The following is a 13,666-nucleotide window of genomic DNA, read 5'->3' as shown; positions in this document are numbered from 1 at the left end:
CCTGTAACTGGTTTAGTTATGTTTACAGTTACAAGATATATATGGCCTCACCATACTTTGTACCACAGGCCAACCATTCACAAGATTCTCAATAACAACAACAACTGAAAAGCAGCTGTTTAAGTTATATTTGAACAATATGCTTGGAATGGAGCAGTAACAATGGAGCAGTAACCAACCACTTTCATGAGCCTTGGATGATGAGGCTCAGGCTGGTGGTCTGAAAAGTATTAAGGAGAGGTGCCATTTGCATCAGATAGCAAAACATTGTTGGTTGGTAGATGTGGCGCAGGAGTGGGAAGAGGTTGGTTAACTCCTCTGATGAATAAAGGGGCTCCAGATTTTCTCCAATAAGCCTTAGCAACATTTGCATTTACAGTTACAGTAATTGAGGGAGCTGCTGGAGGAAAAACTGACCATCCCCAGAAACCTATTACTTTGAGGTAATAAAAAGGGGGATTTCCCTGTAAATGAATCATTTTTCCTCCAGAGAAACTGGGATCTGCCCAGCAAGTTCCACATTGTACAATAAGGACCTGTGACTGAAATAAATTCTGGATGACTGACAAACTGGCAGAGACCTGAGTTGCTGAATGCTAAGTCAGAACAACTTGCTTAATTTTACTTAGTTTGAGCAACACTCAGTTCCTGGATAACTAGTTTGATCATAGGGATGATAAGGGTTTGGGGAGAGGTTTCCCAGCTTGATTTCTGAGATTCTTCAGGTTCAGATGCTTAGGACTAAACTCAAAACAACAAACAAAATATAATTCTGCTATTATGCATTTCCTGATCTATGTTTATATTTCCTTAAGCTATTAGTTTTTTAAAAATTATGTTGCTATATATTTTTTCATATTTGTTTAATTTTAAAATCACTATATAGCTATTGATTAGATGCATTTCCTTATATACGGTTATGGTCTGGAAACCATGCCCTATGGGGAATGATCAAGGGAGTTGGGAAAGTTCATTCTGTATAAGGCCTACAACTCCCAGAAATCCCAGCCAGTTTACCAGCTGTTTGGATTTCTGTGAATTGAAGGCCAAAACATCTGGGGATCCACAGGTTGAGAAGCACTGCCTTAGAGGGTTCTATGGCTGGCATCACTGACGATCCTGTTGAATCCCTGGTCAATAAGTGGAATCGAAATCTAATCAGGGTTATTGACATGATCGCTCCCAAACGCCCCCTCCTACTCATGACAAAATAGGCTCCCTGGTATACAGAGACCCTCAGGGAAATGAAATGGGAAAAACGATGACTATGGCAGAAAACTCAATTTTTATGCAACAAGACACTGTATTGTGAGCACCTTTGCTCCTATAAGGTGGATTGCACCTGCGAATTCACAACTGGCTTAACCCAGGTGCCCTCTCCGCCATGTTTTAAACAACCATTTTGCAGACAAATTCTTTCACATAAGAGCCAACTTAGATGCTATCACTGGAGCAGAAAACAACAACGAGGTGTCCAGCAACTCTGTGAGTGGAATTACACTGGATCAGTTTCAATTGGTGAAGATGCTGATGTGGACAAGCTGCTGGGGCATGTAAGGAAGACAACCTGCCTTCTTGATCCCTGTCCCTCTTGGCTGGTCGTCCAAGGAGGAGATACAATTTGATCTTAAATTCATAATGCATCTCTCAGGGAGGGGAATTTTCCATCCTGTTTAAAAGAAGCAGTAGTTAGACCACTGCTGAAGAAGTCCTTCCTGGATCCCCTGAACCTTAATAATGAATCTTCATTTTTTGGGCAAGATGTTTGAGTGAATGGAAGTTTGTGTTGCTTAAAATTGTTTTTCATTTTAAATATTATATTGTTCGTTCATTTTTTGCACTACAAATAAGATATATACAGTGTGCATAGAAATTCATGTATTTTTTTCCAACCTATAGTCTGACTGGTGGCACAGTGGGTTAAACAGTTGAACTTTCTGATCAAAGTGTTGGCAGTTCAAATCCGGGGAGTACCCCACTATTATGGGGTACTCCATAATAAGAGCTCCTGCTGTTAGCCCCAGCTTCTGCCAACCTAGCAGTTTGAAAACATGCAAATGTGAGTAGATCAATAGGTACTGCTCCGGTGGGAAGGTACTAGTGCTCCATGCAGTCATGTCAGCCACATGATCTTGGAGTTGTCTACGGACAATGCCAGCTCTTTGGCTTAGAAATGGAGATGAGCACCAACCCCCAGAGTCAGACACGACTAGACTTAATGTCAAGGGGAAAACCTTTACCTATAGTCCAACCTGCCCCCCCCCCAACAGTTTGAGGGACCATTTATCAGCCATTGACTTAATATGTTTGAGGACCCTTGCTTTAAACCCTTGTGTAATAATAATAATAATAATAATAATAATAATAATAATAATAATAATAATAATTTTATTTCTTTATTGCCCCCTCCAACTCCAGGCAGTCTTAGATGACATACATTTCAAACAGGCTTCAGAGCAGACACACTCCCCTTCTTTGAATGAAGTGGCAAAAGGCAAGAGCTTAGTCTGTCCCGTGATAACCTAAAATAAGAACCAGCCCTCTCTGCCTTCTCCACCAAGGCACTGACTCTGGCCTTTTTGGATACCTGGGTGGGAAATGACATCTGGCTCCTAAGACAGCATTTTTGCATTCCTGCCTCTGTGGACTGATCCTTGTTTTTTCCATGGGTCCTATCTAAATCCATAGCATTAGTACAAAACCTGCCCTTGACTTATACATGAGGCTGACTTATACATGAGAATATAGTTGGTTGGTTATGTGCAAAGTCAGATTAAGATAGTTGAATCCCTGGAGCAGTGCCAACATGCATGCATGAACTATTATAGGGACTAATATGAAATTTAGAGTATTTCCTTGTGAATGTGAGCACATGAAACATAGAATCAAAGAGTTGAAAAAGACTACAAAAGCCCACATGTGTATACTTTTGTGCTTCTCTCTAAGTAAACAGGCAGTATAGGAATATCTGGATAATATAAATAAATTCAAGTCTCCAGTGCCAGGTAAATTACATGCAGGCAAGTAAACCAATTCCCAATTCACTTAACAGTAGCATTGTCTGCCCATATTTCCCTTGCTTCTTTGTGAGAATATCATGGGGGACCTTGCCAAAGGCCTTACTGAAATCGAGACATGCCACATTCACAGCATTCCCTTCATCTATCAATCTTGTAACTCTACCTAAAAAGGAGATAAAGTTCATCGGGTATGACATGTTTTTGAGAAACCCTTGTTCACTTTTTGTGATTATGGCATACCTCATAACCTCTGAGGATGCCTGCCATAGATGTGGGCGAAATGTCAGGAGAGAATACTTCTGGAACATGGTCATACAGCCCGGAAAACACACAACAACCATGTGATTCCGACCATGAAAGCCTTCGACAAGACATTACGGCATTTATTTCACAGTGCTTGCAGATTGTGCCTTTAATTATCTGCTCCAGAATCCTTCCTTGTATTGATGTCAGGCTGGCTGGGTGATAATTGTTTGGGTCCTCTTTTTTTCTCTTCTTGAAGATAGGGACAACATTAGCTCGCCTCCAGTTTTCTAGAACTTCTCTTGTTCTGCAAGAATTCCCAAAGATTCTTGCCAATGGCTTCAAAATTACATCTGCCAGTTCTTCTAATACCCTTGGATGTCATTTACCTGGCCCTGGAGACTTGGGTTCATTTAGATTAGCCAGATACAGTAGAGTCTCACTTATCCAACATTCGCTTATCCAACATTCTGGATTATCCAACACATTTTTGTAATCAATGTTTTCAATACATCGTAATATTTTGGTGCTAAATTCATAAATACAGTAATTACTACGTAGCATTACTGCGTATTGAACTACTTTTTCTGTCAGATTTGTTGTATAACATGATGTTTTGGTGCTTAATTTGTAAAATCATAACCTAATTTGATGTTTAATAGGCTTCTCCTTAATCTCTCCTTGTTATCCAACGTATTCGTTTATCCAACGTTCTGCCTGCCCGTTTATGTTGGCTAAGTGAGACTTTACTGTATTCGTGTACTGCCTTTTTACCTAGAGAGGAGCACAAAAGCATACATATGTGGGCCCATGTTGATCTTGCAATTTTCAGTCAGTTGATCAGTGAAGACACAAAAAGCTGATGACCATAGAAATCTTGGATGATTCAGGAAATGATTAGGAAACTAGAGAATGCAATGTATATATTTTCCTTCTGAGCCAAGCATTGAGCCATTGAGTGGCTAGATGCAACGGGACTAATTGGTCTCTGATTATCTGGAGCACTACCTATGCACCTTTCGGCTTAACTATGTGGACCTTCATTGGCAAAAGGTGTATAAGCAATGAAGGTCCACGTTATTAAAGCAATGGTATACCCCATAGTAACCTATGGATGTGAGAGCTGGACCATAAGGAAGACTGAGCGAAGGAAGATAGATGCTTTCAAACTGTGGTGTTGGAAGAAAATTCTGACCACAAGAAGATCCAACCAGTCCATACTTCAGGAAATAAACCCCGACTGCTCACTGGTGGGAAGGATATCACAGGCAAAGATTGTCATGGTATGCAAAGATACTGTATATGTGTGTTAACTGGAAAATCTAATGCATGGAGCCAATTGGCTGAGTTTGCAAGGACCTGGGAATGGTTTTGTAACTGTTGCTATCCTGCTGCTGGAGAACCGGTTTGAACAAGTTTCTCTGTGTGTGAGAGAGAGTCTTCTGAGTACTAGCTGGGAATGAAGATGGCTCTGTACTCAGAAGGGCCTGACTATTTCTTAGGCCTTGTTTGCTGCTGATCTTCACTGAAGCAGATTCATGGACTAAGAAAGGATTGCCTATAACTGCTGATTTCTGTAAGCGATCAGAGGAATATTGTAAATACCATTGTTCTGTTGATCTTTTGGATTTAGTCAAAGTTCCTGTGTTATTTGTTCTGAATGGTGCATCATTCTACAGGGTGTCTCTGGGCTCACGGGCACACATAAGAGCTTCCATCTATCATCCACAAACCCAAACAAAGATGAAGTACTTTGGCCACATAATGAGAAGACAAGAAAGCTTAGAGAAGAGAGTGATGCTGGGGAAAATGGAAGAAAAAAGGAAGAGGGGCCGACCAAGGGCAAGGTGGATGGATGGTGTCTTTGAAGTGACTGGCTTGACCTTGAAATGAAATGGCAGACAAAGGTTTGAGGTAATGAGACAAAGAGAGTTCCGGGTGCTGCAGAAAAACGGTGTTTATTCTCAGTGGCCAGTTTATTCTCAGTGGCCAGTGTCTCCAGGAAAAAAGGGTACCGAACAAAGAAACACCGGACCTTTTATATCTTTTACAATGGTATGCATGCGTCATTAGGCATTATCCATCACCAGTTAGTGTCAAAAAAGTCTTACTTTTGCACTTTACTAAAAGCTACTTTTGCATTTTTCTAAAACATATACTACTTTCAAGACCTCTGACCCTTCCATTTGCCTTATCTAAGGAATTCCCTATCTTGGCTCTTTAGGGTCCCATTAGCTAAGGAATTCCCCCATCCAGGCTTCTAGGGGTCCATTAGCCCCCTTCATGGCGCCAGGTTACCCTAAGCTTATTTTGACACCCAAAAGCCTTAATTTGTCTTTTGCCCATTAACGTATCTGGCTTGTTGACGCTTTAACAGATGGTCTCTGTCACTTAGGGTTGAACCTTGGTCTCTGCTATGAGGAGACTAGGCAGAATGTATTTTGGAGAATATATGCACACATTCTGCTTGTGACTATATATATTTTCTATGTGTGGCGCAGGCGGGAGAGCAAGCCAGCTGCAATTAACTGCAATGAATCACTCTGACCAGGAGGTCATGAGTTCGAGGCCCGCTCTGAGCCTATGTTTGCTTGTCTTTGTTCTATGTTAAAAGGCATTGAATGTTTGCCTATATGTGTAATGTGATCCGCCCTGAGTCCCCTTCGGGGTTAGAAGGGCGGAATATAAATGCTGTAAATAAATAAATAAATTTCTAATATGATTACATTCAATATATAGTTTCCAATACACGTATTATATTTTCCCAATACACCTTCATCAGAAGGAGCTGGGGGTGGTGACCGCCGACAGGGAGATCTGGCATGGGCTGGTCCATGAGGTCACAAAAAGTTGGAAGCGACTGAACGAATAAACAACAACAAACCTATGCAGTTGATGCAAAGTGATGTCAGCATTAATAGCATTGCTCAACTTGGGGAGCAAAGATGGTAAACGTCAAGCCCTGAGGCTGAATTTGACCATGACCCCTTCCCCATTGCACCCTCATGTGGCAATTTCCCAGGTTTCGAGGGTGTTTTCCACCATTCTGAAGGGCTGAGGTGCCTTTCGCAAGGCTTAATGACTGGCAGTGAGAGCTTTACGATCATATTTCTCTTGAACTGTACAAAGACCTTGAATGGAAAGATTCCTTGCTCCTTGCATGAAGGGGTAGGGGAAGGAGGTGAATTCAAATTTCATTTCCTGAAACTTAGCTCTTTGCCTTATCTCACAAGAACCCTTTGCTTGTGAACCAACAAGGTACATTGCTCAACCATAGTCCAAATAGGCATAGTTACCGTCAATGCTCCATTTAAGTACTGTTATGTATTTTCAACTGCGAAGGCAGTTTCGTAATCTTTTAGCCTATTTTATTAGCATGGAATTGGGCCTGAAACAAAAAAGATTGCTGTTAATTCACATGAATACATTCCAATAGTTTGGAAAACTCTCCCCCTTCCTCCTTATGACACTCACTGTGTTTTGGAGCAGCTTTTGGTGCACTTTCCTCCGAACACTTTTCCATTGAACTATGACTGACACAGCATAAAATGGTTCACGAGAGAGGTAAACCAGGGGTAAAGTTGAAGATTTTCACACCATGGATCATGCAAAAAGGACAGGGTTGCCCTTTCTTTTCAGAGGAATGCAAGCCATGGGATGAGGAACCCGTAACTACAGAGAAAGCAAGAGAAAACTGGATCTTTATTACATGGCAAGGTATCTTGGTAAACATCTATAATTTTTTTAAAAGCATAATCAGCCACAGATCTTCAGTACAACCTATAAAGGACAGTTACCCTGTTTTAGTCTGAAACTATGTATCAATCTCTGTTTTGCAAGCCAGGAAAAATAGCATACAAGTGCATATCTGGGAGATTGTGGGAAAGGTGAGATAAAAATAAAGTAAATAAATAATAACATTTGGTAAAAATCACATATGCCAGCATCCTTTCATAAAAGCATGGTCAGACTACTAAACCCATATTTCCTTCAAGTTAGGGGTTTCTGGGTAGGTTGTGGCCGATTCAGAGGAGTGCCAACAGGTAGTAGAGCATTAACCTTTCCCCTGCCTTAAATTTATTGATGGTTGTGGCTGAGAATAGGAGGTGTGGATTGTTGTGCATTTTCCAGGCTGTATAGCCATGTATCTCACAACGTCTGAGGATGCCTGCCAGAGATGTGGGTGAAACGTCAGGAGAGAATGCTTCTGGAACATGGTCATACAGCCCGGAAAATGCACAACAACCCAGTGATTCTGACCATGAAAGCATTTGACAGTAGGGGGTATTTCTTCCTTCTTACAGAAGGAATATTTATCAATTGGTTGAGGCACAAGTAGGTGCTATTGTTGCCTAATGTCCGGCCAGAAGATTTCCCTGGCTGTAGGTTGCGTCTACACACTTGTATTCATGCAGTCCAACACCTCTTTACCTGCCAAGGCTCCATGCTATGAGATCCTGGAATTTGTAGTCTGGTGAGATGCTAGCATGCTTTGTTCAGGCAGGATCTGAGCAGAATAATAATAAGTAAAGGTAAAGATTTCCCTTGACGTTAAGTCCAGTCGTGACCGACTCTGGGGGTTGGTGCTCATCTCCATTTCTAAGCCAAAGAGCCAGCGTTGTCCATAGACATCTCCAAGGTCATGTGGCCAGCATGACTGCATGGTGCGCTGTTACCTTCCCACCGGAGCAGTACCTATTGATCTACTCACATTTGCATGTTTTCGAACTACTAGGTTGGCAGAAGCTGGGGCTAACAGTGGGTGCTCATTCCACTCCCGGGATTTGACCTTTTGGTCCGCAAGTTCAGCAGCTCAGCGCTTTAACACACTGTGTCATCAGGGACTCCTAGAATAATAATAATAATAATAATAATAATAATAATAATAATAATAATAATAATAATGGCTAGGCGGGAGTTCGCTATTGTGTTCATATTTTGGAGAGTTATTCTGCTTCCAGGTAGAAATGGAAGCAGATTTCATCATCCTATTTATTTATTACAGTATTTATATTCTTCCCTTCTCACCCTGAAGGGGACCCAGGGCGGATCACAGAACATACATATGTGGCAAACATTCAATGGCATTTATACACAGACAAGACAGACAGTTGAACATAGATAAAGGTATATAAGCTTTCCCCATCTTCGGCTTCTTGGGTGCTTGTGTTCGGTTTCGGCTATGGGGAAGGGGGCGCTTTCGCTCCATCTCCCTGCAGAAGACCTCTGTTCTTAACTTCCTCCTTACTGATTGAATCGCCAGCATTTCCTATCATTTCCTTATGGGTGCCTTATTACCTCCCTGCTTTTAAGAGGTCTCTATTTAGTGGGTTGCTGTGAGTTTTGCAGGTTGTAAGGCCATGTTCCAGAAACATTCTCCCCTGACGTTTTGCCCACATCTACGAAAGCCATCATCAGAGGTCGTGAGGTTTGTTAGAAACTATTCAAGGGAGGTTTATATATCTGTGGAAGGTCTAGGTTGGGAGAAAAAACTCTTGTCTGTTGGAGACAAGTGTGAATGTTACAATTAATCACCTTGATTAGCATTGAAAAGCCTTGTAGCTTCAAAGGCCTGGCTGATTCCTGCCTGGGGGAATCCTTTGTTGGGAGGTGTTAGCTGATCCTGATAGTTTCATGTCTGAAATTCCCCTGTTTTCAGAGTGTTGTTCTTTATTTACTGTCCTAATACTAATTTTTTTTTAAAAAAATACTGGTAGCTAGATTTTCTTCATTTTCATGGTTTCCTCCTTTCTATTGAAAATGTCCACATGCTTGTGGATTTCAATAGCTTCACTATGTAGTCTGACACACAGGTCCCTATTTATCTACAGTAGAGTCTCGCTTATCCAGCGTAAACAGGCCAGCAGAACGTATGTTGGATAATAAGGAGAGATTAAGGAAAAGCCTATTAAACACCAAATTAGGTTATGATTTTACAAATTAAGCACCAAGACATCATTTTATACAACAAATTTGGCAGAAAAAGTAGTTCAATACGCAGTAATGCTATGCAGCGATTACTGTATTTACGAATTTAGCACCAAAATATCACAATGCATTGAAAACATTGACTACAAAAATGTGTTGGATAATCCAGAACGTTGGATAAGCGAGTGTTGGATAAGTGAGACTCTACTGTACTCACATTTTGCTTTCAAACCGCTAGGTTGGTGGAAGCTGGGCTAAAGGTCAGGAGCTCACCCTGACCCGGGCTTCAAACTGTCAGCCTTTCAACTGACAAGATTTATTTCAGCTGGTGGTTTAACCTGCTGTGCTAAAGTCCGGAGTTTCCATACAAAACTGTCAATGAATATTGCCTGGTCTATAACACCTCTCAGGACCCTCTCTACGAACCCTCAATTGTATGTAACTGTGCCTTAAACACCTTTTGTCCATTGGCCGGTACCTCCTTTGTCCAGCTGGCATTGGAGCATCAGGACCCATCAACCACTCATTAAACCGCATTCCACCCAGATGCACCCAGTTTCTGGGAAGGACTCACAACAGACACAAGACTTCAAATGATAGTTTATTAAATTTTCCAGCTCGCCTCTGATTGGCTCAGAGGCAGGCGCAGACTTACACCTTTTCCAATGAGGCTGCGGATCTTAGCCAGCACCTCCAGGACCAATGGGAAATCAGCATGGCATTTTTCAATTGTTCTGTACTGCTTCTTCTTTCTGTCAAATGCACCATGAATAACCTCATGTGTTCACAGTTGTGGTATGTCGCTGGGACCGCAGGCACTACTGACATCCTTTCTGGCCAAGAAGAGCAATAACCTTTGCTTTTTCCTTCTAACCTATCTGTGTCCTGATTTGGCCTAATTTGGGTTAGCTAGTCTCTCTAAGCTCCCTGAACCCACAATTTTAGTGGAACTGAAGTCATGCAACACTAGGAAAAGAATCCACTCATGTGACAGGACAACACTTAGAGCTGGAAGGGAACTCATAGGCCATAGAGTCCAACCACCTGTTCAACACAGGATTTCCAGTTAAAGCATCTCCAGAAGGCAACCTCCCAAAAGCATTGCTTTAAGCTGTTGAGGACTTGGAAGTCTCTCATTCTCAGGATCAACATAAGTCTAAGTCCATTCTATGACTAGTAGTAACAACTTTTTTCATACAAAATCATAAAACTGCTGAAAAGGCACAACTGCATAACATGGGCAGAACCAGTAAGCAAATAAGGGTATACGGTAGCGTGGCCGAGCGGTCTAAGGCGCTGGATTAAGGCTCCAGTCTCTTCGGGGGCGTGGGTTCGAATCCCACCGCTGCCAATAGATTTTTTTAAAAAAATGCATTATATTTCATCGTTCTACTTGAAATGCTGCTTGACTTGTATCTGTATTTTTGTGTTAAATTACAGGCTTTGAAATTAGTAATGTATGTGCCGTCAGCATTCGGGACAAACTTCACGTTGCTAAAAGAATGAGTTTATTCTCCTTCATTATGGGAGAATTTGCTCTTATTGTAACGCAAAGGATTTCTGATGAAACTTCATCCTCACTCACTTAACCTCAGAAGTGCTATTGGTTTTAATAGGGCTTATGAATAAACATGCAAATTAATGAAGTGCATCTGTGGTGTTTTAAAATATATATATATTAGTTGGAAGTGACCCCTTTTCCAGTCTTCTTCACACACAAAAAGGAATGTAAAAGAAAAAAAAGAAAAAAAGATGTTTCTGCCCGGTTTCGAACCGGGGACCTTTCGCGTGTTAGGCGAACGTGATAACCACTACACTACAGAAACGAACACGCCCACTATTCCTCTTTATTGGTACTAATTTCTAATGGAATTACTTTCTTAGTACTGTAATAAGTTGTAATTTTTTTCCCTACCAGCAGTACACTGAAGAATTTTTCTCCCTGTATTTGGGAGAAATACAGGGAGAATTTAAATTAAATTTTAATTCTCCCTGTATTTCAGGTTGTCCAGTTTGGGGCAGAATAAATAGAGGTATACTTCTAGTGGACTTTGCAAAAAAAGAGACAATAACTGGCCTTTAAGCATAGCATTTCTTTCTTCATTTGAACCCAGACTTCACGCAACAGAAGTGTTGGCATTTTAATGAAATCTATCAATTAAAACATATAATGTGCTTCAAATGATACATGCATATTGCATATAATGCCTGTTATGTTTTGTTTTATTTTTGAAGGTAAATTGCATTTGCTCCTACCCAGAAAATGAAATTTTCAAAGGATCTTTGGTGTTTTAATAATAAGTGAACAGAAGAAAAGGGGAAAAAGTAGGGCTCGTCCGGGATTTGAACCCGGGACCTCTCGCACCCAAAGCGAGAATCATACCCCTAGACCAACGAGCCACTCATAGAAAAAGCTTTTTGTAATTTCCTAGTTGAAGTTCCCTTGATATTATAGTCTACCTGAAATCTGATTTATTTTACTTTTCTTACAATTTAATTTTAATTTTCCAACTCTAATCAAACTGGCCAATTGCAACACTCACACTTGCCTCCAACAGACAAGAGTTTTTTTTTCCCACCGTGGACATTCCACAGATGTATAAACCCCACTTGCCTAGTTTCCAACAACATCACAACCTCTGAGGACGCCTGCAATAGATGTGGGCAAAACGTCAGGAGAGAATGCTTCTGGAACATCGTCATACAGCTCGGAAAATTCACAACAACCCATGCAATAGCATTGTTGGCAGAAAAGCAGAACAGGCAAAACTCCTATGTGTATACAAGTTGAGTGTGCTTTATCCAAAATACTTAGCACTAGATGTGTTTTAGATTTTTTTTTATTTTAGGGTTTTTTAACGGAATACTTACATTTGCATATAGTACATAATTAGATGAATCTAAACACAACATTCACAGACATACATATAGCCCAAAGGTCATTTTATACACAAAATATTAAATCAGCTTGTGCATGACACAAAGTCTGTGCCATTTGAACCATCAGAAAGCAAAGGTAAACAGTTTCGGAGTTCTTTATTTTAGTATTTTGGATTTTGGAATTCTGGATAAAGAATACATGCAAGTTGATCATTCCATAGACAGACAGACACATCTGGATTTGTGAACAGGATCTCTTGATGAGTTGCTGTGAGTTTTCTGGGCTGTATGGCCATATTCAAGAAACATTCTCTCTGGACGTTTTGCCCACATCTAGGGCAGGCATTCTTAGAAGTTGTGAGGTCTGTTGGGGTTTATATATCTGTGCAATGTCCAGGGTGGGAGAAAGAACTCTTGTCTGTTGGAGGCAAGTATGAATGTTGCAATTGCTCTGCTTGATTAGCACTGAATAGCCTTGCAGCTTCAAAGCCTGGCTGCTTCTTGCCTGGGGGAATCCTTTGTTGGGAGGTGTTAACTGGCCCTGAGTGTTTCCTGTCTGAAATTCCTCTGTTTTCAGAGTGTTGTTCTTTATTTAGTGTTCTGATTTCAGAGTTTTTAATACTGGTAGCTAGATTTTGTTTATTTTCATGGTTTCCTTCTTTCTGTTGAAATTGTCCACATGCTTGTGGATTTCAGTGGCTTCTCTGTGTAGTTTGACATGGTGGTTGTTAGAGTGATCCAGCATTTCTGTGTTCTTGAATAACATGCTGTGTCCAGGTTGGTTCATCAGGTGCTCTGCTATGGCTGACTTCTCTGATTGAATCAGTCTGCAGTGCCTTTCCTGTTCCTTGATTCGTGTCTGGGCCATGCTGCTGGATTTGGTGGTCCCTATGTAGATTTGTCCACAGCTGCATGGGATACGGTAGACTTCTGCAGAGGTGAGAGGATCCCTCTTGTTCTTTGCTGAACGTAGCATTTGTTGGATTTTCCTAGTGGGTCTGTAGAGAGTTTGTAGGTTGTGTTTCTCCATCAGCTTCCCTATGCGGTCTGTGATTCCCTTGATGTATGGTAAGAACACTTTTCCTTTGGGTGGATCTTTGTCTTGACTCTCATGGCTTGTTCTTGGCCTTGTAGCTCTTCTGATATCTGTGTGGAGTCTCCATTGGCCTGTAGAGCCCTAAGTTCTAAGAAGGTTCTCTTGAGTTACATGTATATATATTATACAGTTTAACTGCATTGTACTGCTTTATATGTCTCCGCACTGACCATGCCATGCAGTTTCATACTGCATTATATGCCAGTGCAGATCCAGTCTAACATTAGCAACGTAAAGGTTTTCCCCCGACGTTAAGTCCAGTCATGTCTGACTCTGAGGGTTGGTGCTCATCTCCATTTGTAAGCCAAAAAGCCAGCATTGTCCGAAGACACCTCCAAGGTCATGTGGCTGGCATGACTGCATGGAGCGCCGTTAGTCTAACATTAGATTACTCAATATGTTGTCAATATACCTCACAACCTCTGAGGATGCCTGCCATAGATGTGGGCGAAAAGTCAGGAGAGAATGCTTCTGGAACATGGCCATACAGCTCGGAAAA

General features: G+C 41.2%; 3 non-coding genes across 3 annotated transcripts; 1 reads left to right on the top strand and 2 right to left on the bottom strand.

The window, feature by feature from the left end:
- Positions 1 to 10,460: 10,460 nt before the first annotated feature.
- Positions 10,461 to 10,542, top strand: trnal-aag (transfer RNA leucine (anticodon AAG)). The gene has a single exon. It is a non-coding gene; the product is annotated as a tRNA-Leu (tRNA).
- A 402-nt stretch (positions 10,543 to 10,944) lies between these two features.
- Positions 10,945 to 11,017, bottom strand: trnav-aac (transfer RNA valine (anticodon AAC)). The gene has a single exon. It is a non-coding gene; the product is annotated as a tRNA-Val (tRNA).
- Positions 11,018 to 11,519: 502 nt separating this feature from the next.
- Positions 11,520 to 11,591, bottom strand: trnap-ugg (transfer RNA proline (anticodon UGG)). The gene has a single exon. It is a non-coding gene; the product is annotated as a tRNA-Pro (tRNA).
- Between the last annotated feature and the right edge of the window lie 2,075 nt (positions 11,592 to 13,666).

The sequence above is a fragment of the Anolis carolinensis genome, chromosome 2 (genome assembly GCF_035594765.1).
Source record: "Anolis carolinensis isolate JA03-04 chromosome 2, rAnoCar3.1.pri, whole genome shotgun sequence".
Classification (NCBI taxonomy): Eukaryota; Metazoa; Chordata; class Lepidosauria; order Squamata; family Dactyloidae; genus Anolis; species Anolis carolinensis.
Note: the sequence above shows the minus strand (reverse complement) of the source record. Positions and strands in the feature narration are given on the sequence as shown.